The 26,248-nt window shown below is 48.3% G+C and overlaps 1 protein-coding gene across 1 annotated transcript in view; it reads right to left on the bottom strand.

The window, feature by feature from the left end:
• LOC126473695 (protein N-terminal asparagine amidohydrolase) overlaps window positions 1-25,243 on the bottom strand; it is a 240,004-nt gene extending 214,761 nt beyond the window's left edge. The window contains exon 1 of the mRNA XM_050100934.1: window positions 25,109-25,243. The gene's annotated coding sequence lies outside the window, so the exon portion shown is untranslated. The remainder of the gene's footprint in view (window positions 1-25,108) is intronic.
• Between the last annotated feature and the right edge of the window lie 1,005 nt (window positions 25,244-26,248).

Here is a 26,248-nt window from a genome sequence, read left to right as displayed (position 1 = left end):
CAGGCAACGCCGGTCAGCTGCTGTTTGTGTATGAGAAATCGGTTGCGAACTTTCCTCATGTCAGCAGGTTGTAGGTGTCGCCACAGACACCAACCGTGTTGAATGCTCTGAAAAGCTAAACATTTGCATATCACAGCATCTTCTTCCTGTCGGTTAAACTTCGCGTCTGTAGCACGTCATCTTCGTGGTGTAGCAATTTTAATGGCCAGCAGTGTACATTAAAATTAGATGTATGGTTTATGTCTGCCCTTTCGGACATCTGTTCCCTCGCATTCATATTAATGATTCTCCTCAATGTGCAATGGATCCACCTTCTTCAGTGCGAATGCAGAAGCACGTGTGACCTCCTTCGGGAATCTCAGAACAGAGGTCATGGAGGGATTGGACAGAGACTGCGCATATGCGGCGCTCGGTAGGAGTGTGGGTCGGCTGTGAGCCGTGCCGAGACAGCCTGCCCATTTGCGCTAACTCTCTGTCCCGGATGGCACAGGGTTAACGCTTGTCAGAAGATGCCGAGTTCGAATCCCTGTCCGGCACACACTTTTACTCGTCGCTGCTGATTCTGCGTGATGTACCGATGCGGGCAACATTAGTAACCCCTTCCCTTTCCTTTCTCCACCTTCAATTTACATGAAGTAAACTAAAAACTTAGCAGCAGTACATTCATAGCGTACAATGAAAATAGAAAGTAGTTGATCTGCTGCCTAAATCTACATTATATGCCTCTATCTACTTGTAACCATTGAAAGCAGACGAATTAACACGATTATTAAGAGTTTTTAAACAATTTTTACGCTTTGGCACTGACTATTCATAATGCCCAAACAGTGGTATGATCCCCGATTGGAACATAATATTTGAGCAGATTTTCAAAAAATTGGAATCAAGAGGCGAACACTGGCGATTTTTGTAGTTTTCAACCAGTTACTAAGTTTTGTTTATTTGCCTGTTTAACTTAATATTTTAATTCTTTGTATCTTGAAACTGAGTCAAATTTTTCGACTTTTGTTCGATTTCTACGTTCATTACAGGGAAAAACTGAAAATCGGGTATTTCAGAAACCGGTTATTTTGAGCGGTTTTGACAGTCAGGTTAAACTGGCGTGAGGTAAAAGCTATATAATCGAAAATCGTTTGTCTCAGCGATAACAGTCATCCTTAGGTTGTAGTGTTTTGTACCCGATAGAAGACGAGTGTGACCAGATGTGACGTCATATCCGTCGCAGCGAAGCCCACAAGAAAGACAGGCCGCGGCGCGTACGTCACGAAGGTAGACCGGAGCTCGCTCGCTCAACTCAGCAGACAAAATGCGTTTCAACACCTGTTAACTCGTAACTAGGTGTGTACGTACAAACGAGAATTCCATATTCTACTGGAATCCGGTGTTATGGAGTCTTACTGTTATTAGTCCTACAATGATCGAAGTCCATAGACCTACTGATAATCTGTTATGTCTGTACTGAGTACAATAAAATTAAAAGCATTCCAAAATGATTATCAGTTGTATAAGGCACTACTACTTGTATGAAATGAGGACTGTTAGGCACAAGAGACTAAATGCTATAAACACGCCGTTACACCATTTATATCGAATACTGATCTTAAATTAAATTTTGTTGTAGTACTGTTAATCAGTGAGACTTCATAATAGCAGATTCCAGTAGAAGATACAATGCTCATTCGTACGCACACACCCAGCTGCGAGTTAACAGGTTTAGAAACGCATTTTGTCGCAAAGCTGAGCGAGCGAGCGAGTTCGGACCTACCCTCGTGACTTGAGGGCCGCGGCCTGTCTTTCTCGTGGGCCTCGCGTCGCAGAGCCAGCATCCAGGATATCGAGTTACAAAAGTTGTGGGTCATGAAATTTTAAACATTTTTATTATCTGAGATCCAGCAACCGTGCGTTAACTTAATTACAGGATGTAGATACATCCTATAATTAAGGTGTGCGTCAGCTTGTCTCAGGAAAGAATTCAGCGGCTTCATGACACCGAGAGGACTCAACTGCTTCACGACACCCTGCCCAACAAAATGTGTGCACCCTTCCAGGCCAGATAGGGTGCAGCGTCATACCGATAAGTGGGCTGATACTGCAAAGTTCTTTGTACGTTTGACACGAGTTTGTAATCAATATAATAAAATCACATGTCCTCTCAACTTGTGAAGTTTCATTTCATGTCGTCATCATTTGGGCGCTTCAGGTTTTCTTGTCAACGCCCGAAGTGACGTAAAATAAGACGACCTCATAAAGCAGGAAAGCACATGCGAGGTTGAGATTCATTGTCAGAATCCTGAGGGAATGTAATTCATCCACAAAAAAGGTGGCCCGCATAACACTCGTTTCAACACACGCTGTTTCCTTCGACTGTTCTGTGATTTGGTCGTGCGCCAGTTGTGAATACCAACTCGACTGCCACACATACCCTCCGTAGTGTCGACGTCAAGGGTAATCCCCAATATGCTGACAGCAAATAGTAGAAGGCTATAAAGGCTGAGTGATAGACAATATTCTATGCGGATCGTAAAACGGTTTTACTGCCTCTGTCATGTGCATTCCAATGAAATCGCTTGCCAAGAGAGACGCGGGCGCATTCTAAAACAAGCAATCATTTTCTCCTCGTTCCGTTCGCGCTTGGGTATCGCTAAGGAACGATGGCTTGCGGTGGATAGCAGAATTCCCCCGCGCACTGCAGGATGGGTTCACAAACAGCTATGTAGGTCCGGGGAGCTACGCTGATTTCCCAAACCAAAGATTTCCTGTAGTTCTCGCGGCTCCTGTCCGAGGTTAGTGTGACTGCACGTAACGACACTTCTGATCCAGACATTCGAACGTGTTCCATCGATATTGCGACGTGCTCCACCGACAACACCGCGACGTAACAACGTCAGTGATGTATGGTGACTGCCACTCAGTAGGACTGTGTGTGTGTGTGTGTGTGTGTGTGTGTGTGTGTGTGTGTGTGTGTGTGTTGTTTTGAAAGTTCTTGGCAGATGAAACCTGTCTGCCGGGTCATCCATTTCAAACTTGATTACTGTGATGAAACCTTGGTCCTTTACGTCCATTATGTTACATAACTTCACAGTAGGCCATCGATTATTAAAGGAAAGTCGATCACGACCAACAGCAGCAGACTTTTGACCCCAACCTAAATTGATACTGCGTAAATTCTATTTTTTTATTCGTAAGACATGTTAATAACAACAGCACTACATTACTGATTGCTTGCCCATTCCATACACACCATACAGCCCTTCTGAAACTGTATATCAAAATTCCTATAGGAAGTCCGTATTTCGCATGTTGAAACCGGCTAAATTCGTCAACCCCTATTTTGCTACCCTGAATAACGACTAAAGATCACAATGCATAATAGGTTTCAAAGGGGTCTTGTTCGTTTGCTAACTTCGAAATTGTGTGAATCATCAAATCACTGATCTGTTGTGTGACTGTATCCTGAAAATCTTTTAAAACTTGTTTTTGCTCTTGTTTTATGTTGTTAATGTCTTGTGTGACTATGGTAAGGTTTTGCGACAAACCGTCCAATTTTGTATTTATGTCTGCACTCAAACTGTTGTTATTGGTGTTAGTATTTTTTATTTCTATGCTCAAGCTATCGAGTTTTTGAAGTATAGCGGCAAGTGCGCTGTTTTGGTTGCTATCTAATGTACTTTGGTTGTTGACAACTATACTCTGCAAATCAACAGTTGAATTTCGTGTAATGGGTGACGGTAAAGTGTCGTCAAAAATCATGTTATGTGCGCTTTCTATGTTTTCCTGTGCGCACAGAATGTTGCTCGCGGAGATACGTGATGTAGTTTCATCTATTGTCATCAACGTATCATCAAAGTTAGAACTCTGTGAATATTCACTAGCACTTGTTACTTCGGTTATGTTCATCTGTGAACTACTTAATACTTCTGAGTGTGGAAGACATGGCCATTTTTTGTGCCATTTTGCTTGAATATTAAAATTAAAATTTTGAAAACTAGAAAATTGAAATATATTATTTTTGTGAATTTAAACATAAGATTTTTGTTTCGTCAAGCGTTAAATGGCTACTTTTATGACGCACGAAATGTTGTGACACAAAAACTTCAAACTTTTCACTCGCTACTCATTACGAAAAATTTCTGAAAAATTCACTACAATGCATTTAGGAAAGGAAATTAAGGAAAGGTACTTCTAATTATTACGCAGGAGACGCTACCAAGCAAGTGGTTGCGTAGCGGTCTACCTTTGCTGCGATGAAACAAACAGCGTATTTTCAAAATCTACCGCATTTTCCGGTTTCTCTTTGCTTCCGTTTTGAATTGGTTTTCTCCACAAGAATTTTTGGTTCTGGTTATTTTGCTCCCATTTATGATGCAATAGTCAAATTCAAAAGTAACGTTCATTCAACTGATGCTAGAGAACAAAAGATCAAAGTGCGTCAGGTGAATTAATATTCATAAAATACTGATCATAGTGTAATTGTGTCTAACTTCGGAAATATTGCAGACTCGCAAAATATACGACCAGTCATCCTTGAAGATGAGATATTTTACACGTTTCGGAAGAATTACATTTATTTTATTTGCTAAAATGGCAGACCGACTTAGGGAAGAAACAGATGAGTCAAATATTATTCTTACCGCATTAATAAACATTACTATTAATTGATATACAAAAGAAACAATCTAAAAATTATTGTAAATTAAAATAGCGCTAGCCATCAGGCAGCTTATTTATACTGTGAAGTACATATTTATACCACGTCTTTGTGACCTCACATCCCTTAAACTAGTGGGGAAAGACGTGTTTATATATATAAACTTTTATGAGAGGCCACAGGCAGTTCAGTGAGAGTTATAATGTTAAGGAAGGTCGCTGTGAACTATAATACTTGCATTCTGTCATTGGCTTTCAAAGTTAGGTTGCCACAATTGCCAAAACGTGGCCGATATGCCTGTTGGTACTGCGATTGTGTATGTAAACAGTGTTTACGTAACAAATGTAATTGCATGTAGTCACGTTTTGACTTACTGCTTGCTACGTGGACCACAGTGCCAGCGCAAGAGAACCCTGGGACCTAACTTCAGGAATGGACTGCAAACAGTTTAATTCATCACTGTTTGTTGATGTAATCCATCAGAATGGATTTGTGACGCAATAGTATGGGAGCTCAGAATTTATTTGTTTACTGTGCTCGAGTGAAGAATAAGCCACAATCACCAAATTACACTGAAGCGCCAAAGAAACTGGTATAGGGATGCGTATTCAAATACAGAGATATGTAAACAGGCAGAATACGGCGCTGCGGTCGGCAACGCCTATATAAGACAAGTGTCTGGCGCAGTTGTTAGATCGTTTACTGCAGCTATAGTGACAGGTTATCAAGATTTAAGTTTGAACGTGGTGTTACAGTTGGCGCACGGGACACAGCTTCTCCGAGGTAGCGATAAAGTGGGCATTTTCCCGTACGACCATTTCACGGGTGTACCGTGAATATCGCGAATCAGGTAAAACATCAGATCTCCGACATTGCTGCGGCCAGAAAAAGAGCCTGCAAGAACGGGACCACGACGACTGAAGAGAATCGTTCAACGTGACAGAAGTGCAATCCTTCCGGAAACTGCTGCAGATTTCAATGCTGGGCCGCCAACAAGTTTCAGCGCGCGAACAATTCAATGAAACATCATCGATATGGGCTTTCGGAGGTGAAGGCCCGCTCGTGTACTCTTGATGACTGTACGACACATAGCGTTACGCCTCGCGTGGATCCGTCAGCACCGACATCCAACTGTTGATGACTTGAGACATGTTCCCTGGTCGGACGAGTCTCGTTTCAAATTGTATCGAGCAGATGAACTTGTACGGGTATGGAAACAACCTCACGAATCCATGGACCCTGCATGTCAGCACGGAACTGTTCAAGCTGGTGAAGGCTCTGTAATGGTGTGGGGAGGGTGCAGTTTGAGTGATGTGGGACCCCTGATACGTCTAGATACAACTCTGACAGGTGACACGTACGTAAGCATGCATCCATTCATGTCCATTGTGCATTCCGACGGGCAATTCCAGCAGGACAATGAGACACCCCACACGTCCAGAATTGCCACAGAGTGGTTGGTTGGTTGGTTTGGGGGGATTAAAGGGACCAGACTGCTACGGTCATCGGTCCCTTGTTCCAAAGACAAAGAACACCCACAGAGAATAAAAACGAGGAACAGAAGAGATCACAGACGATACAGAACAAGAGAAACAGACAAGGACAAGACAAAACGAACTAAAACCACACAGAGTGTGACGGTGGTTGGCCGACCATAGAAAGAAATAAGGAAAAGCCAACCACGTAGAAACACATTAAAAAATCAGTGGAAAATCATAGGCCAAAGGCCAGAATCAACACAAAACGATAAAATAAAACAGAAACACTCAGAGTAAATGATAAAATCCCCCTGCCCGAATAAAACGTAAAACTAAGTCAGCCATAGTGGAGTCGTCCGTTAAAAGGGCAGGGAGCGTAGCAGGCAGCGCAAATGTCTGCCTGACCACAGCTAAAAGGGGGCAGGCCAGCAAAATGTGGGCCACTGTCAAAGCTGCCCCACAGCGACATAGAGGAGGGTCCTCCCGGCGCAGTAAATAACTGTGTGTCAGCCGGGAGTGGCCAATGCGGAGCCGGCAAAGAACTACTGAGTCCCTGCGAGTGGCTCGCAGGGATGACCGCCACACAGCCGTCGTCTCCTTGACAGCACGGAGTTTATTGGACATTGTCAGTTCGCGCCATTCATCGTCCCATACCGCCAAGATTTTGCGGCGGAAGACTGCCCTCAAATCAGTCTCTGGGAGACCAAGGTCCAGAGATGGCTTGCTGGTGGCCTCTTTCGCCAGGCGGTCAACATGTTCGTTACCCGGGATACCGACATGACCGGGGGTCCACACAAAGACCACAGAGCGGCCGCAACAGGCAAGAGTATGCAGAGACTCGTGGATAGCCATCACCAGACGAGATCGAGGGAAACACTGGTCGAGAGCTAGTAAACCGCTCAGGGAATCGCTACAGATAACGAAGGACTCACCTGAGCAGGAGCGGATATACTCTAGGGCACGAAAGATGGCGACCAATTCAGCAGTGTAAACGCTGCAGCCGTCCTGCAAGGAACGTTGTTCGGAACGGTCCCCTAGAGTGAGCGCATACCCGACACGACCAGCAACCATCGAACCGTCAGTGTAGACAATACCAGAGCCCTGATACGTGGCCAGGATAGAATAAAAGCGGCGGCGGAAGGCCTCTGGAGGGACTGAGTCCTTCGGGCCCTGTGCCAGGTCCAGCCGAAGGCAAGGGCGACGAACACACCATGGGGGTGTATGCAAAGTAGCACGGAAAGTAGGTGGAACAGTGAAAACCTGAAGCCCAGAGAGAAGCTCTTTGACGCGGACCGCTATTGTACAACCAGACCGGGGCCGACGATCTGGCAGATGGACGACCGATGGCGGGAACAGGAGACGATAATTTGGATGCCCGGGCGAGCTTAGAACATGGGCAGCATAAGCGGCCAGCAAACGTTGGCGTCGGAACCGCAGGGGAGGTACACCGGCCTCCACTAGTACGCTGTCCACGGGGCTGGTGCGGAAAGCACCAGTGGCAAGGCGTATCCCGCTGTGGAGAATTGGGTCCAGCACCCGCAACGCAGACGGGGATGCTGAGCCATATGCCAGGCACCCATAATCCAGACGGGACTGGATTAACGCCTGGGAGAGCCGTACCAGGGTAGAGCGGTCGGCTCCCCAGCGGGTGTGGCTCAAACATCGGAGTGCATTGAGATGCCGCCAACACGTCTGTTTGAGCTGCCGGATATGAGGCAGCCAAGTCAACCGGGCATCGAAAACCACCCCCAAAAACCTGTGGGTCTCCACCACAGCAAGGAGTTCGTCGGCAAGATAAAGCCGCGGCTCAGGATGGACTGTTCGGCGCCGGCAGAAACGCATAACGCGGGTCTTGGCTGCCGAAAACTGAAACCCATGCGCTACAGCCCAAGACTGCGCCTTACGGATAGCGCCCTGTAGCTGACGTTCAACAGCTGCAATGCCAGTAGAGCTGTAATAAAGGCAGAAGTCGTCAGCATACAGGGAAGCAGAGACAGAATTACCCACGGCCGCAGCAAGCCCGTTAATGGCTATTAAAAACAGACAGACACTTAAAACAGAGCCCTGTGGCACACCGTTCTCCTGGACGTGGGAGGAACTATACGAGGCCGCGACTTGCACGCGGAAGGTACGACACGACAAAAAATTGCGGATAAAAATCGGCAGAGGACCCCGAAGACCCCATCCATGAAGCGTAGAAAGATTGTGATGACGCCATGTCGTATCGTACGCCTTCCGCATGTCGAAAAAGACAGCGACCAGGTGCTGACGGCGGGCAAAGGCAGTACGGATGGCAGTCTCCAGGCTCACCAGATTGTCGGTGGCGGAGCGGCCTTTACGGAACCCACCCTGAGACGGAGCCAGAAGGCCCCGAGACTCCAGTACCCAATGCAAGCGCCGGCTCACCATCCGTTCGAGAAGCTTGCACATAACGTTGGTGAGGCTAATGGGACGGTAGCTGTCCACCTCCAGAGGGGTCTTTCCAGGTTTCAAAACGGGGATGACAATGCCTTCCCGCCATTGCGACGGAAACGCCCCCTCGACCCAAAGACGGTTGTAAAGATCGAGAAGGCGCCGCTGGCAGTCCACTGAAAGGTGTTGCAGCATCTGACAGTGGATGCCATCTGGCCCAGGAGCGGTATCAGGGCAAGCAGCTAGGGCACTGCGAAATTCCCACTCACTGAATGGAGCATTGTAAGATTCCGGGTGGTTGGTGCGAAACGAAAGGCTCCGACGTTCCAGCCGCTCTTTAATGGAGCGGAAGGCCTGGGGGTAATTCGCAGAAGCGGAACTCGTAGCAAAATGCTCTGCTAAGCGATTTGCAATGACGTCGGAGTCGGTACACACGGCTCCATTCAGTGAGAGCGCAGGGACGCTGGCAGGGGTCCGATAGCCGTAGACGCGTCGAATCTTGGCCCAGACCTGCGAAGGAGTGACATGGAGGCCAATGGTGGACACATACCGCTCCCAGCACTCCTTCTTGCCTTGGCGGACAAGGAGGCGGGCCCGCGCACGCAGCCGTTTGAAGGCGATAAGGTGCGCTAAGGAGGGATGTCGCTTGTGACGCTGGAGCGCCCGCCGGCGATCTTTAATCGCTTCAGCGATCTCAGGCGACCACCAAGGCACAGCCTTCCGCCGAGGGGACCCACAGGAATGGGGAATGGCAGATGCGGCGGCAGTAACGATGCCGGTGGTGACCGATTGAACCACCGCATCAATGTCATCGGTAGAGAGGCTCAAAAGCGGCAGTGGAGGAGAACAAGTCCCAGTCAGCCTTATTCAGAGCCCATCTGCTAGGGCGCCCAGAAGAGTGACGCTGTGGTAGTGACAAAAAGATCGGAAAGTGGTCACTACCACACAGGTCGTCATGCACACTCCATTGGACAGACGGTAAGAGGCTATGGCTACAGATTGAAAGGTCAATGGCGGAGTAGGTGCCATGCGCCACACTGAAGTGTGTGAAGGCACCATCATTTAACAGCGAGAGATCGAGCTGCGACAATAAATGCTCAACGATGGCGCCTCGACCTGTTGCCACGGACCCACCCCACAGAGGGTTATGGGCGTTGAAGTCGCCCAATAGCAAGAAAGGTGGCGGCAATTGGGCGACCAGTGCAGCCAGGACATGCTGCGAGACATCACCATCCGGTGGAATGTAAAGACTGCAGACGGTAACAGCCTGTGGCGTCCACACGCGTACAGCGACAGCCTCTAAAGGCGTCTGGAGAGGGACAGACTCGCTGTGCAGAGTGTGAAGAACATATATGCAGACGCCACCAGACACCCTTTCATAAGCTGCTCGGTTCCTATAATAACCCCGATAGCCACGGAGGGCGGGGGTTCGCATTGCTGGAAACCAAGTTTCCTGGAGAGCAATGCAGAAGAAAGGGTGAAGGCTGATAAGTTGGCGGAGCTCAGCTAGATGGTGGAAGAAACCGCTGCAGTTCCACTGGAGGATGGTGTTGTCCATGGCTGGGAAAGGCGTGACGGGACTGGGAAGGCAGATTACGCCGCTGGGTCACCTGCTGCCTCCAAGTGAGCACCTGCGCCAGTGCTTTCCATGGCACCGGAGGGACTGGCGAGATCAAGGTCCTCAGCGGACGCCAGGATCTCCACCTCGTCCTCAGACGCAGAGTTTGAGGGTGGCGGTGGGACAGGTGCCACCGCAATGTCAGGTTGCTTGGGAGCCTTTTTCTTCAACGGCTTCGCACGCTGTGCCTTGGGAGGGTCTGGCTGGGAGGGCCCCACTGGGTCAGTCTCAGGGACGGACGACGACCGTGAAGCCCTATGACCAGCGACCGGTTGTTGTTTCAAAACTTTTCGTGGGTCCGCTTTGACACTGGGCAAAGCCTGGGAAGGGAGGGCCCCAAGGGACCCCTTCCTGGCTGGAGTGGCCAAAGAAGCCCTACGGTTCTCCGGCTGGGAAGGGGGGACGATTGTCCCCGATGGTTGGGGTGGTGTTGCTCCTGGAGTAGATGGAGCAACAGTGGGCGAAGTGCCCCCCACAACCAAGGGGGCCGGTGCATTGAGACATAGCTGAGAGGCAGCAATACGTGACGACACGGGAGAGGATCGGACTGCTTGTGCAGCAGCGGCATAGGTGGATGTCATGGGCACGGGATGTAGCCGCTCATATTTCCGCATTGCCGCGGTGTAGGTCAGGCGGTCCAGGGTCTTATATTCCATTATCTTCCTTTCCTTCTGGAAGATCCGACAGTCCGGTGAGCAGGGGGAATGGTGTTCTCCACAGTTAACACAAATGGGAGGCGGAGCACATGGAGTATCAGGATGCGAAGGACGTCCGCAATCCCGACACGTGATGCTGGAAGTACAGCGAGATGACATGTGCCCGAACTTCCAGCATTTAAAACACCGCATCGGAGGAGGGATATATGGTTTCACATCACAACGGTAAACCATCACCTTAACCTTTTCGGGTAAGACATCACCCTCAAAGGCCAAGATGAAGGCACCGGTGGCTACCTGATTATCCCTCGGACCCCGATGGACGCGCCGGACGAAGTGAACACCTCGTCGTTCGAGGTTGGCGCGTAATTCATCGTCGGACTGCAGAAGAAGATCCCTGTGGAATATAATACCCTGGACCATGTTGAGACTCTTATGCGGCGTGATGCTAACGGAAACATCCCCCAACTTGTCACAATTGAGCAACCTCCGTGACTGGGCAGAGGATGCCGTTTTGATGAGCACAGAACCAGAGCGCATCTTGGACAGGCCCTCCACCTCCCCGAACTTGTCCTCTAAATGCTCCACAAAAAACTGGGGCTTGGTCGACATGAAAGATTCTCCATCAACCCGCGTACACACGAGGTACCGGGGTGAATATTCTCCACTGCCTTCTTTAGCAAGTCGTTCCTCCCATGGAGTAGCTAGGGAGGGAAACGATCTCTGATCCAATTTCTTCACGTTGAGGTTAGACCTCGATCGCTTAGAGACTGCTGGTGGAGGCCCACCAGCGATAGATGATGTACCACGCTTCATTGCGGGTCATCCGCCCTGATGCCACCTACTCCGACCAAGGGCCCTCCCCACGGGCGCCACCCAGCCACAGCAAAGGCCACCTGGCAGGATGGCCATTGCCGGGAGTCCTGATGCCCCAGGGAGATGGGCATCTACTCCTTGGCATACGTGGGGAGTGAACGGCGCAGGCATCAGTAGAGCGATCCCTGTGTTGTCAGGGGGCTACAACCAAGAGGGTACATGGCGACCCCACCACAACGGACTGGCTACCGTGCTGGATCTTAGGTGCAAAAATGGCCAAGGTCGTCGTCACAGTTAAAAGAAACACTGCAGAGTGCAGCGTGGTAATCGCCCAAGAGATCGAAAACGAGCGGGACACCATTGCAACGACGAGAAAGACGGCTATAGGTCTAATTGCACGAAGGATACAGTGCACCACGTAAGGTGCCCTTCCCCAATTGGCTCGCTCTTCGGAATAATTTAGATAGATGGAGGTCAAACCCGAGAGGGGACCATCACATAAGGCCGAAACGTTGGAGACTCCTTTTAGTCGCCTCTTACGACAGGCAGGAATACCGCGGGCCTATTCTAACCCCCGAACCCGCAGGGGGGGCCACAGAGTGGCCCCAAGAACACTCTTTTGAGTATAACACTTCCGCTGGCCAACAAACTCCCAAGACATGAACATTATTGCCTTGCAACGTGCTGTTCAGAAGAGATTTCCACCCCATCGCACTCTTACGGATTTAAGTACAGTCCTGCAGGATTCATGGTGTCAATCCCTCCAGCACTACTTCAGACATTAGTCTACTCCTTACCACGTCGTGTTGCGGCATCCCTGCGTGCTATGCCACGTCGTGTTGCGGCTTTCCTGTGTTTTCGCCGGGGTCCTACATGGTATTAGGTAGGTGTAACAGTTTGTTTAGCTCTTCGGTGTATATAATCTTTCATGGTTTAGGTTGTGTCCAATCAATCGACCCCTTCTTTCTATCAAGTTGTGCCACACATTTCATTTCTCCCCAGTTAGATTCAGAACCTCTTCATTAAATATCCGAACTATCCACCTAATCTTCAGCATTCGTCTTAACACCACACTTCAAAATCTTCTATCTCTTCCTGTATGGACTACTTGTGGTCCATGTTTCATTTCCGTACAAGGCTACAGAAACTCTTATTCCCGTTGCCAGTCTGCATTTTATATTCTCTCTGCTTCAGCCGTTGTAAGTTATTTTGCTGGCAAAATAGCAAAACTTATCTGCTACTTTATTTGTCTCATTTACTAACTGAAATCCTTCAGCATCGCCTGATTTCACTGGACTAAATTCCATTACCTTGACTTCACTTTTGTTGATGTACAAGCAGTTTTTCAGACGTTATCAGTTCCGTTACACCACTCTTCCAAGTTCTTTGCAGTCTTTGACAGAATTGCGATGTCGATGAGTAACCTTAAAGTTTAAATTCTTATCCTGAACTTTAATTCACTTTCCAAATTACTCTTTCCGTTCCCTTGATGTTTGATCAGTGTACAGATTGAATTACATCGGGGATAGGCTACAACCCTGTCTCAATGCCTTCTCAAACACTGCTTCCTTTCCTGTCCCTCGACTGTTATAACTGCCGTCTGGTTTCTGTACTCGTTCGAAACAATATTTCGGTCCCTGTATTTTATCGCTGCTACCTTCCGAATTTCAAAGAGTGTTGTCCTATCCACACCGTCAAAAGCTTTCTCTAAATCTATAAAAACTATAAACGTACGTTTCCCTTTTCTCAACCTATCTTCTAAATTAAGACCTAGTTTCAGAATTGCTTTTACGGCACCCAAACTGGTCTTCCCCGAGATCAGCTTCTACCTGACTTTCCATTTTTCCGTAAATAATTCGTCAGTATTTTGCAACCATGATTCATTACTTTGATGGTTCGGTAATATTTCTGAGGAACTACTGTCTGCCGTAGGGATCTTCTTTGGACTTAGGTCTTTCTGTGGTCTATCAAATTTTTTTCGCAACATCGTCTCTCCCATTTCAAATTCATTTACTTCCTCTTCCATTCCTGTGAGGCCGTGTTGAAGAGAAATGTCACCGAATTTATGTGAAAACTCTTACAGATCTTTAAATAAAACAAACTTTGTTAACATTCTACGTTTTTATTCTTCATGTGTACATATTTATTTTTCAGCATGGTCACCCTGGCGTCGAATACATTTCTCTCAACAAGAGACTACCTCATTGATACCGTTACTTTACAATGTTTGACTTTGCTGACACAGCCACAACCTCACCTCTGCTTGCACCGCTTCACCACTATGAAAGTGAAGTCTTCGAAGGTGTTCTTTAAATTTTGGAAACAGATGAAAACCAAATAAGACCAAGTCAGGTCTGTATGTAGGTTGATCGGTGACAGTCAACCCAAGGCGTAGGATTGTTACAGATGTAGCGCTCGTACGTAGACCGGCATTATCATGCTGAAGCACAAGGTGCTCCATGCGTGGTCGAACTCTTCTGCGGTTGGAAACTCCATTACAGAAAGCTGTTTTCACGTTCCGGTATACACTCCTGGAAATTGAAATAAGAACACCGTGAATTCATTGTCCCAGGAAGGGGAAACTTTATTGACACATTCCTGGGGTCAGATACATCACATGATCACACTGACAGAACCACAGGCACAGAGACACAGGCAACAGAGCATGCACAATGTCGGCACTAGTACAGTGTATATCCACCTTTCGCAGCAATGCAGGCTGCTATTCTCCCATGGAGACGATCGTAGAGATGCTGGATGTAGTCCTGTGGAACGGCTTGCCATGCCATTTCCACCTGGCGCCTCAGTTGGACCAGCGTTCGTGCTGGACATGCAGACCGCGTGAGACGACGCTTCATCCAGTCCCAAACATGCTCAATGGGGGACAGATCCGGAGATCTTGCTGGCCAGGGTAGTTGACTTACACCTTCTAGAGCACGTTGGGTGGCACGGGATACATGCGGACGTGCATTGTCCTGTTGGAACAGCAAGTTCCCTTGCCGGTCTAGGAATGGTAGAACGATGGGTTCGATGACGGTTTGGATGTACCGTGCACTATTCAGTGTCCCCTCGACGATCACCAGTGGTGTACGGCCAGTGTAGGAGATCGCTCCCCACACCATGATGCCGGGTGTTGGCCCTGTGTGCCTCGGTCGTATGCAGTCCTGATTGTGGCGCTCACCTGCACGGCGCCAAACACGCATACGACCATCATTGGCACCAAGGCAGAAGCGACTCTCATCGCTGAAGACGACACGTCTCCATTCGTCCCTCCATTCACGCCTGTCGCGACACCACTGGAGGCGGGCTGCACGATGTTGGGGCGTGAGCGGAAGACGGCCTAACGGTGTGCGGGACCGTAGCCCAGCTTCATGGAGACGGTTGCGAATGGTCCTCGCCGATACCCCAGGAGCAACAGTGTCCCTAATTTGCTGGGAAGTGGCGGTGCGGTCCCCTACGGCACTGCGTAGGATCCTACGGTCTTGGCGTGCATCCGTGCGTCGCTGCGGTCCGGTCCCAAGTCGACGGGCACGTGCACCTTCCGCCGACCACTGGCGACAACATCGATGTACTGTGGAGACCTCACGCCCCACGTGTTGAGCAATTCGGCGGCACGTCCACCCGGCCTCCCGCATGCCCACTATACGCCCTCGCTCAAAGTCCGTCAACTGCACATACGGTACACGTCCACGCTGTCGCGGCATGCTACCAGTGTTAAAGACTGCGATGGAGCTCCGTATGCCACGGCAAACTGGCTGACACTGACGGCGGCGGTGCACAAATGCTGCGCAGCTAGCGTCATTCGACGGCCAACACCGCGGTTCCTGGTGTGTCCGCTGTGCCGTGCGTGTGATCATTGCTTGTACAGCCCTCTCGCAGTGTCCGGAGCAAGTATGGTGGGTCTGACACACCGGTGTCAATGTGTTCTTTTTTCCATTTCCAGGAGTGTAGTTACGTTGACACCGTTGTGTTACACGCTGCAATTTTGAGCCATCTAGCGGCAGAGGGTTGCAAGTTGGGGCAGCGAAGTGGGAAGTCGTCACAAAGCGAAAAAAGTAGTCCAACTAAAACATTCATATTTCTTTACGTACTACACGAATATGTAATAAAAAATGGGGGTTCCTATTTAAAAGAACGCAGTTGATATCCATTTGACCTAAGGCAGCGCCATCTAGCGGGCCAACCACAGCGCCATCTGGTTTCCCCCTTCAAGCTAGACAAGTTTCGTTCTTCGTAGTTTTTTCGTTTGACGCTTATTTCGTGAGATATTTGGCCCGGTCACGATCAATGGACCACCCTGTATATACAGCTACAGAACATTCCAGTACAATGATTCTTGCCATTTGTGGATACTTCTAGAATGTTCTCGAACCGAATACAGAAATTAAAATTTCACAGTTCAGGTGAGCTTTGAAATCACGACCCTGCATGCAACACCCCCCCACCCCCCCATCCCACCGCCGCCGCCGCCGCTGTCCCAATTTTGAACGGCGCTCCTGGCGCGCCCACTACTGAGCGTTTCTCCATCACGCCGCCACCTTGGCCGTCACGCCGCATTTGTGTAGTACTGTCTTTTTTCTTCTTCTTCTGCAGCCCTGGAGCTCGTCCTTGTTAGCACGTCTGCTGTGGCGTTAATTGCGGCCATTGCGGGGAGCAGCTCGGCTCTAGCACGCTCGCCGCCCAGACAAGGGACACTGGCCGGGAACAGACAAGACAGGCAGACAGAGAGAGACGGGCGGCGGGCGGAAACAGCTCTCGCCAATTAGGCGACCCCAGCCAGGCTCACACCGTAACTCGGCCACTTGCCGGCGCAGGCGCCGTGCATTACAATACCGACCGGGTCTCGCTGTACTGCCTGCCACTCCGGTCCGGTGCTCGTTTGCTCTCTAATGGCCTCTCAAACTGCAACATGGTGAGAGCGTCGCGTTACGAAAGGTCGAATCGGCATGCTCCGACATGCATATGCTCAGCATTTCAGGGCAACCTCCAAAGCAAGGAAGAATAACGCCATCCACATTCGGCACACAAGGAAAGACTACGCAACGGGTTTCTCGTTCAGAAATCGCATTTGAATATTATTTTTGAGGAAATTATGATATGCACCTTTTAAGAAAGCCAAACTGCCACCAGCTCATGTTACAACTGTACAGCGGCAGGTTCGTGACCTATCGGGACTGTAGTTTATCATCCTGCGACATTTCTGTCGGTGTTGATCGGGATCTTACGCCTGTTATGCGAATATGGGATCTATGGGTTCAGGAGGGACACTCAACACATTGCTCTTAACGGAATAAAACGATGTAGGGAGGTACCACAAGGAAGTATGATAGGATCGTTACTATGTGATCTGGTAGAAATGGTCGGCAGCTCTTCAAGACTGCTCGCATATGATGTGGTTGTCTATACGAGGGTAACAAGGCCAGAGACCCATGGATTTGCAGAATGACCTGCAGAGGATTGACGAATGGTGCAGGCACTGGCAGCTGACCCTGAAAGAAAATAATGTAGCAGATTGTGCACACATGGAAAAAAAAACCACTACTGTACAACTTCACTGTTGACGAGAATTTTCTGGAAACAGTTCAAAACTTCAAATGTGTGTGAAATCTTATGGGACTTAACTGCCAAGGTCATCAGTCCCTAAGCCCGAGGGAGGACTCGAACCTCCGCCGGGATCAGCCGCACAGTCCATGACTGCAGCGCCCTAGACGCTCGGCTAATCCCGTGCGGCCTGGAAACAGTACCTGCAGCAAAATATCTATGAGTAACTATCCAGAGCGACTTTAAGTGGAATGACCACATAAAGCAAATACGAGGGTTGCACAGAAATTAATGCGCCGCATTTTTTTTTTTTTCTCTCACGAAAACAATGCTACGAATGCGAAACGTTACGAATGTATTATCTGAAGTTTCCTCAGTGAACGCGCCAAGTTTCCGTCACTTCCAACAGATAGCGTAGCTCCAGGACAGTTTCAAAATGGCGTCTGTAGGTGATGTAAGTTACAAGCAACGTGCCGCCATTTAATTTCTCACTGCAGAGAAAGAAACTGTGGGGAATGTTCACAAACGCGTGTGCAAAGTGTATGGAGTATCTGCTGTCGACAGAAGTACAGTTAGTCGCTGGGCACGGAGGGTGAGGTCATCAGAAGGCGGTTCGGCGGAGGTCCACGATTTGCACCGGTCGGGGAGACCATCCACGGCTGTCACACCTGACACACTTGACCTAGCCCCCTCGGACTTCCACTTCTTTCGGCCATTAAAGGATGCCTTTCGTGGAAGACATTTTGAGACAATGAGGAGGTGGTTCACACAATGAAGCACTGGCTCTGCTACCAGAACAATAACTGGTAGCGACAGGGCATACACGCCCTTGTTTCGCGCTGGAGGAAGGCCATACATAGAACGGGATGCAGATTATGTGGAGAAATAGGGTGTGTATATAAAACACCATTCTTTCGTGTGTGTAATTCTGGTTCATGGTTCAAATGGCTCTGAGCACTGTGGGACTTAACTGCTGTGGTCATCAGTCCCCTAGAACTTAGAACTACTTAAACCTAACTAACCTAAAGACATCACACACATCCATGCCCGAGGCAGGATTCGAACCTGCGACCGTAGCGGTGGCGCGGTTCCAGACTGTAGCGCCTAGAACCGCTCGGCCACTGCGGCCGGCGTGTAGTTCTCATTATGTCCAATAAAGAATTGTTGAAGAAAAAATGCGATGCGGTTGTCTGTAAGAGGGTAGCAACGGCGGAACACACATCGATTTACAGAATGACCTGTGGAGCATTGATGAATGGTGCAGGCTCTGGCAGTTGACCTTGAAAGTAAATAAATGTAACATATAATTGCGTAGGCTTCCGCGGCCAGAGTCAGTCAACATAAAAGTTTTCTGGGTTTGGTACCGCGTCATAATGTAAAGACTACTGCTGCTATAGAAAAGCCAACGCTTCGGCCACGATTGCAGCGGCCTTCTTCTGGGTCTAATAATGCGGTACCAAACCCAGAAAACTTTTATGTTGACTAAATGTAACATATTATGCATACGTAGGAGAAGAAATGCACTACTGTACAACTTCACTATTGATGAGAAACTGCTGGAAACAGTACCTGCAGCATAATATCTAGAGCGACTTTTAAGTGGAATGACCACATAAAGCAAGTATTAGCAAAAGGCAGATCCCAGACTCAGTATCTTAAGGAAATGTAACTCATTCGCGAAGGAAGTGGCTAACAAGGCGCTTGTTCGACCGATTCTTATGTATTATTTATCAGTGTGGGATCCTTACCAGGTAGGACTGATAGAAAAGCTTGAGAAGATCCAAAGAAGAGCGATGCGTTTCGTCACGGGGTCAAGAGAGCGTTACGGATATGCTCAACAAACTCCAGTGGTAGACGCCAGAACAGAGGCATTGTGCATCACGAGGATGCTTTCCATTGTAATTTCGGAGAGCATTTTCCGGGAAGAGTTGGAGAGCGTATTACTTCCTCCTGCATACTCCTCACGAAAAAGCACTACGAGAATTGGAGCTAATACTGAGGCTTATCGTCATTCTTCCCACGCGCCTTTTGCGAATGGAACACAGAAGGGGGCATCAGTTAGTGATACCAGAGGTACCCTTTGCCACACGCCGTCAAGTGGCTTGCGGAGTATGATGTACGTGGAGACGCAGGATGTGAGCTATACCACAAGACGAGCGCCCGAGAGGACAGTCATGTTGTTCCCTCGGGCTCACAGGATCGTACGGACACGTCATGTAAATCGAGTCAGGCAGTGTACTTGTTTGCAGCAAGACATGTATTCAAACGGACAGCGCGGCGACGTCTGAAGTACCACAGACGTTGGATATGGCATGAAGGTGCATGGAAGGAGGAATAAGGATGTAGTGGCGCAGCAGAGTACCTAGATTGGTTAGTAGTGGGTGGGAACAGGGTGCTGGGACTGGTTTTTGGGATTAGTGTATCGGATCCGAAGAGAAGAAGGTGTGTGAAGCAGATGAGTTGGTACACTGAAGAAGGTAAGTGGATGCAGAAGGCGAGGAGGAGCGCATGTCTTTCCAGAATTTTAAGGGACAGATTCAGGCTCCTACAAGGAGTCCACTGTCTTATGCCGTTTTCGCATCCGTCATACCAGGGTCACCCATTATTTTCTCTTGTGTAAAAAGCCACCCCCACAATGTGGTCGTGGGGCCAGACTGATAGTATCCCATATATTCAAGCAATGTCCCCTTCTTTTGGCCCTTCGCACCAAGTATAGCCTTCCAGATTCCTTGTCTTTAATATTAGCGTACGATTCGTGGATGGTTGAACTTGTCCTTAATTTCGTAAGTGAAAGTGGTTTTTATTTTCAGTTATAAGGGTTTGCTTTACTCCTGGAGCAGGGGTAGGGTGGTTGTGGTTGGGGCCTCTCTCCGTGTTTTCTGGGACTGGGACCCATAACCATTCCCCCGTGCAAAGACAGCTCTTTTATCCCTAAGTTTTTCCAGTTTTTAGATTTGGCCTACTGTTTTATGCCTTCTACTCTGTGTATTTTTAGCTTCCTCGCTTTATAGTTTGAACCCTCTGACTGGATCCGCCCACTTTTAGCGGACACTCTATCTTACGCAAGTAACTTTTGATGAACTCGTCGTTTCATCCCATAACCCCGTCAATCAGTCATGTGCCTATGAAGGAAATTTCTTTTCAACTGGTATAAAAATATATTTTCAAACAAAATTAATTACATCCAGGCAATGTTGGCATAGGTTACGATGGGGTGGATCAGGCATTTATAGGTGAGGATAATGGTAAGGATGTAGACCCCAGATGCGGCCTCTTAGTAGTTTTAGTTGGTTTCGGGCTTTGTGTTGGATAGTAAGGAAATGTGAGTTCCATGTTAGTTTTCTGTCGAGGTTTAGTCCTAAATACTTTACTGTTTAGTCAGAAGGATGGGTTGATTGAAGATGCAGAGAGAGAAATCTGGACGATGGAAACACAAGCGGTGCGACCAAAGATGGTGGCTTGGCTTTTCTGTGGATTTACTTGAAGTTTCCATATATTACACCACTCGACTGGGACATTCAGGTGATGTTTGTAAATTCCTTTGCCAACGCACTGCCCTTTTATACCTTGTGTACGCGCTACTATCGCCATCTGTACGTGTGCATACCGATATCCCATGACTTTTGTCTCCTCAGTGTAAGATGGCTGTTCAGATTGTCTTCTAAACCATGTATATAAATTAGAAACAGGAGAGGGCCTATACCATTTCCTTTTTAAACGCCAGACAACACTTCTGTTTCACTCCACGATTTTCCGCCAGTTACCAAGAAATGTGACCCTTCTGAAAATCAAGAGTCCAGTCGCACAACTGCAACGATACTTCGTAGGTACCCAATGAGATCAGAAGCCCCTTGTGAGGGACGGTATCAAAGGCCCTGTCGAAATCTAGAAATATGGAACCAATTTGAGATCTCCTGTCGATGGTAATGATTCAAAGACAGCTTACAACGAGACTCAGCGGCTGAGATTCCACGTCCAGCGTCTGGATCCCTTCGTGAATGGCCGGCTGAAATCGTCCATGAGTCGGAAGAAAGCAAGGACAATAGCGCGGTATCAAACGCAGGCGTCGATTCATTGGTAGGATACAGGCAAACCGGTTTGTCTACAACGGAGGCTGCTCACAAAACACCTGTACGGGATATACAACAATGTTGCACAATCCGTTTAATGAACACGTACCACAGGACGTGGAACGCCTGCAGCCAGTGGTTACAGGTGCGTTACACTCGAGTGAGATGGTTGCAGACACGGTGCTTAATCTTAACTGGTACACATACAGAGAGCTTTACAACAAATTGACTAGGAGAAGAGAAAGAGTATCAGAGAATAGTTGATTTGGCAACAGAAGAAGTAAAGGGGGTAAAAATTGTATGCTCGACTTCGGCAAACAGGTCCAAGTGGACGGCGGTTGCAGTTGTTATTAGCACAGGATGGGCCAGCCTGGACAGCTGGACTAAAACAGTCTCTGGACGAAGGCTATAACAACAACTTAACATGAATTTCTGTTGTGACAAATATTTATGATGAAGAATACGCTCACGCAAATGAATGGTTCGGATTCATTGATAAACTTCACGCCTCTACACATCGAAGGGAGGCAATGTGATTATAGGAGAATCATATATGGGTCTAGGCTTATATAATATATCTACATTTATACTCTACAAACCATTGTGAATTGCACGGCAGAGGGTACTTCCCAGTGAACTACAAATTGTGGTTGCGCCCTCTTCCATTTGCATATGTAGCGCGGGAAGAGTTTCTGCCTAAAACCGTCTGTGCGCGCCGTAAATACTCGAATATTGTCATCGCAGTCCCTAAGGGAACGATACGTAGGGGATTGTACATATCCCAGATTCCTCACTTGAAACTGGTTGCTGTAATTCTGCAAGTGCCCTTCACAGGGCGGGGTAGGGGGGGGGGGGGAGGCGGTTATCTTCAGGCGTCTGTTAGTTTATGTGTTTTAGCATTTGTGATCACTCTTGCTGCAGTCCTCTGTATACGTCCAACACCACCTGTTAACCCCTTTTGGTACGAGTCCCACGCAAACGAACGGTAGTCTAGGATGGGTCGCACGAGTGTTTCGCAAGGAATTTCCTTTGCAGACTGACTGCATTCTCCCCCTATCCTACAAAGAACTGAACTCTTCCGCCTGTTGTACCCACAACTGAGATGATGTTATCGCTCCATTCCATATTTCTGCAAACAGTTACGCTAAGGTATTTGGACGAACTGATGTTCCAGTCACAGAATTCTTCGATTCTGTCTTTTGTGAAGTGCCAAATTTTATGTTTCTGAACATTTAAAGCAACTTGCCAACTTTGCACCTGCTTGTTGACTTTCCAAATTTAATTGAATATTTGAGAGGCTTTTTCAGGCTCTACTTCACTGTAGACAAATGCATTGTATGCAAAGAAGTCGGAAGTTGCGATTAAACTTTTCTTTACAGTCATTAATATTGAACATGAACAGAAGAGTCCCAAAACACTTCCCTGGGGCGCGCCTGAAATTACATCAATTTCTGTCAATGACTACACATCTCAGATAACATACTGCGACCTTGCTACCAAAAAATCAGTCCAGTCACAAATTTCGCTTGATACCCCATACCATCACACTTCTGATAGCAAGCGCAGATGTGGAACTGAGTCAAAACCTTTTTTTTGGAAATCGAGGAATACTGCATCTACCTGATGGCCTTGGTCCATAGCTTTCAGGATGCCATGTGGCAAAAACTGCCAGTTGAATTCCACGTGATCGAGGTTTTCGGAATCCAAGGAGGCTGGCATGGAGGAAGCCATTCTATTCGAGATATCACACTATGTTTTACCTCAAAATATATTCTAAGATTCAACAACAAATCGATGTCATTGATTGCATACACTTTCTTTTCATTTTAAGGTGGATTACACATTTCAATGGTTGTATCATCATCATCATATACAATAACACAATTACCGAAGAAGCACATCCATTAAATATCTGCGTAAATGCGTCCGGTGCGATTTAAACATAAAGCTAATCCCTAGAAAAGCAGATGTCACACTGATATCCATTGGAGGAATCCTCAGGCAATGTTGTCCTCCCACAAATGATGTAGATTATAATACTCTAGTTTGACCGGTACGTTCATATTCTTCGTCACTGTGGAACCCATTTTAGAAGGAATTGTTACAGGAAACAGAGATGGTCCACATAAAGGCAAGGCGCTTCGTCCTAGTGTGGAAGCATAGCAGAGATGATAGCCAAGCCAACGGCAGACGCTATAAGAGGCATTAATTATGTGATCTACTCTTTAAATTTCGAGAGCGTATTTTCTTAGAAGTGTTGATATAATGCTTTGTCCTGCGTATATCTCGTGAAAAGTTCATGAGGGCAAAATCAGAGAGTTTCGTTCTCTGCGCGCAGCATCTGCGACTGGAATAGGGAAGTGACAATTGGTCCACGAAGCCCTCTCCACCACGCACCAGACGGCGACTAGATAGAAAAGAGGCACATGAAGAAGCAGAGCAGTGCAGTGTGCTGAGTGTTCCATGTTCAAAGATTTGGATGTCAGTACGTCCACGCATCATCATGCCTCCCCACACAATAACACTTCGGCCACCAAAACGATCATGTTCGACAATGTTCCGCGGTGCGTTCTGTGGTCTCACCTCTAGTCATATGAGGGTTCGTCCAGCATTCTAGAACAGGATCGTTTTGGTGGTCCAGCTGTTATGGTGGGCAGAAGCATGATGCATGGGTGCACTGACCTCCAAATCACTGAACACGGCATATTCACCGGTGAACATTATTCTGAAGCTGTACTCCTTATCCATATGCGTCTTTTCAGAGGTGTATCCGACCCTGACTTCGTTGTTATGGATGACAAGGCGCGACCGCACCGAACACAACAGGTGGACGAGATCTTCGAACGAGAGGATATTCGGCGAACTGACTCGGCTGCCCGCTCACCTGACTGAAATCCACAACGACATTTCACCAGTTGTCAACTGCGCTGGTGGAGGAATGGCACTTTCTACCACAAGAACTCGTTAACAACGTTACAGCCAGCGTGGGAGTGCATTGCAGAGCATGTATTGCCGTCTACGGTGACCACACACCATATTAAGAACCATGTCGCTCCTTTTATGATGTTCAGTGGACCATCACAAATCGCGGTAACATCGGTTTAATTATTGTTTTGAATAAACGTGTCATTTCTGCTCGTCTCGCTGTGTACTATCAGCTACCTTCAGAACGATACTGTAGTAGTTCTACGTACGGTCTAAGTTTGTTCGAGCTATGTCACTTGAGTGTGATACATCAAGAGAAAGTTTCCGTCGTCCTTCAGTTTTTCACAACAGTGTAGTTACGGATTATGATGCGCATTGTTTGCGTTCGCAGGCAGTGAAGTGCAAATTTTGGGGCCGCAAAAAGACTTAAACAATTATCCGTTGTGCATTAGCGGAGATCTTGTGTGTTAGGCCCCTGTTCGATAGACTGTTCACTCACGAACGGGAGGCTGGGATAGTTAGTAAAGCCCAGTTCATTCAGAACCCGTTAACAAGAGTGCCACCACAACATGTGTAGTCTATTTTGAAGACAGCGATTTGACGAGGCGGTCGTGTGTCGTCTTGAAGAGTGTCTGTGACAGCGCTTGACGAAAACTTTAACTGTGCGGTGTTCGAGTGAATGGTCCGTTTCACGACTACATCTAACGAGTGTAAACAGACACACGGAGTTTTCGCTTTTCAGCTGTGAGTGAAATACGCGAGGGATTGCGGACGAAATTCCCCTGACTGCAAGCCGAGGAGTGGAGCTGTGGCAGACGCGGAACCAAGCCGCGAGTGCGTCACGGCATCCATCGACATGGCGGTGTAGGAAGTGCGTCGGTGTAGCGAGGCGCCAGAGACACAACGCTGTGCAGAGCGGAGCAGGGGAAGGCGAGCGGGCCCACCTGTTGCTGGCTGTGGCTTGTAGCGCAGCTGCGGGCGTGGCTGGCCTAAGAGTGCGCGTGGCTCATCTCAGCGCGGCGTGACGTGTGACGCGACGCGGGGCGGAGCGCAGCGACGTAAGGTGTTTCCGGCAGCGCGGCGCGTGCAGTACTGGCCGCTGACACGGACGGTCGGGTGTGGTCGGGCGCGCTCGGCGCCGCTCGGCCGCCTCCGCCTGCGCTGCGCGGCGAGGCGTGCGCTATGGCACAGCGGCCGGCCGCAGAGGGCAGCAGCGGTCACGGCGAGGCGGACACGCCCCCGCGCGGCGTCGCGACGCGGCAACGCCGGCGCCGGGCGCCACCGACAGCATCACACAGCCGCGTTCCTCGCCGGCGCCCCAACTGCAATAAAACAAAAGGCTGCTCCCGCAACGTGTCATAATTCTGCGACTCGTCCGAAAACGCCCGAGCCTACACGCCACTGCCAATTACAGTGACACGCCTGTACATTACTATACCCGTAAGAACGCCGGAACTGGCAACAGAAGCATAAATTCTACAGTAGTGGTTCCAAACCTGGAGGTAATTACTCCCTGAGAAGTAAGATTAAATTTTATGAGGGATAAACAGAAGAGAGTTCGATTGTGTTTCGATCACAAAACACAATCATTTTTAATAGATTATTACTATTATTACTGTTGTAATACCAATTACATACACTGAGAAGAGGAAAATCATGAGATACCTCCTAATATCGTGTCGGACCTCCTTTTGTGCAACGCACCAACTCGACGTACCACAGACTCGATAAGTCGTTGCATGTCCCGTGCAGAAATATTCTCTGTCGCCGTCCGTAACTGCCAAGTTGTTGCCGTAATAATATTTTATGCACGAATTGACCTCTCGTTTATGTCCCATAAGTGAGCGATGGGATTCATGTTGGGCGATATGGGTAGCCTAATCATTCGTTCGAACTGCCCAGAATTTCTGACAAGGCACATTGTCATCCATAAAAATTCCATCGTTATTTGGGAACTTGACACCCATGAACGGCTACAAATGCTCTCTAAATAGCCTAACATAACCTGTTCCAGTCATTGATCAGTTCAGTCGGATCAGAGGAAGAAGTCCACAGCACGTAAACACAGCCGACACAACTATGGA

The sequence above is a fragment of the Schistocerca serialis genome, chromosome 4 (genome assembly GCF_023864345.2).
Source record: "Schistocerca serialis cubense isolate TAMUIC-IGC-003099 chromosome 4, iqSchSeri2.2, whole genome shotgun sequence".
Taxonomy (NCBI): domain Eukaryota; kingdom Metazoa; phylum Arthropoda; class Insecta; order Orthoptera; family Acrididae; genus Schistocerca; species Schistocerca serialis.
The sequence above is the reverse complement of the archived record's forward strand: the minus strand, read 5'-3'. Positions and strand labels throughout refer to the sequence as shown.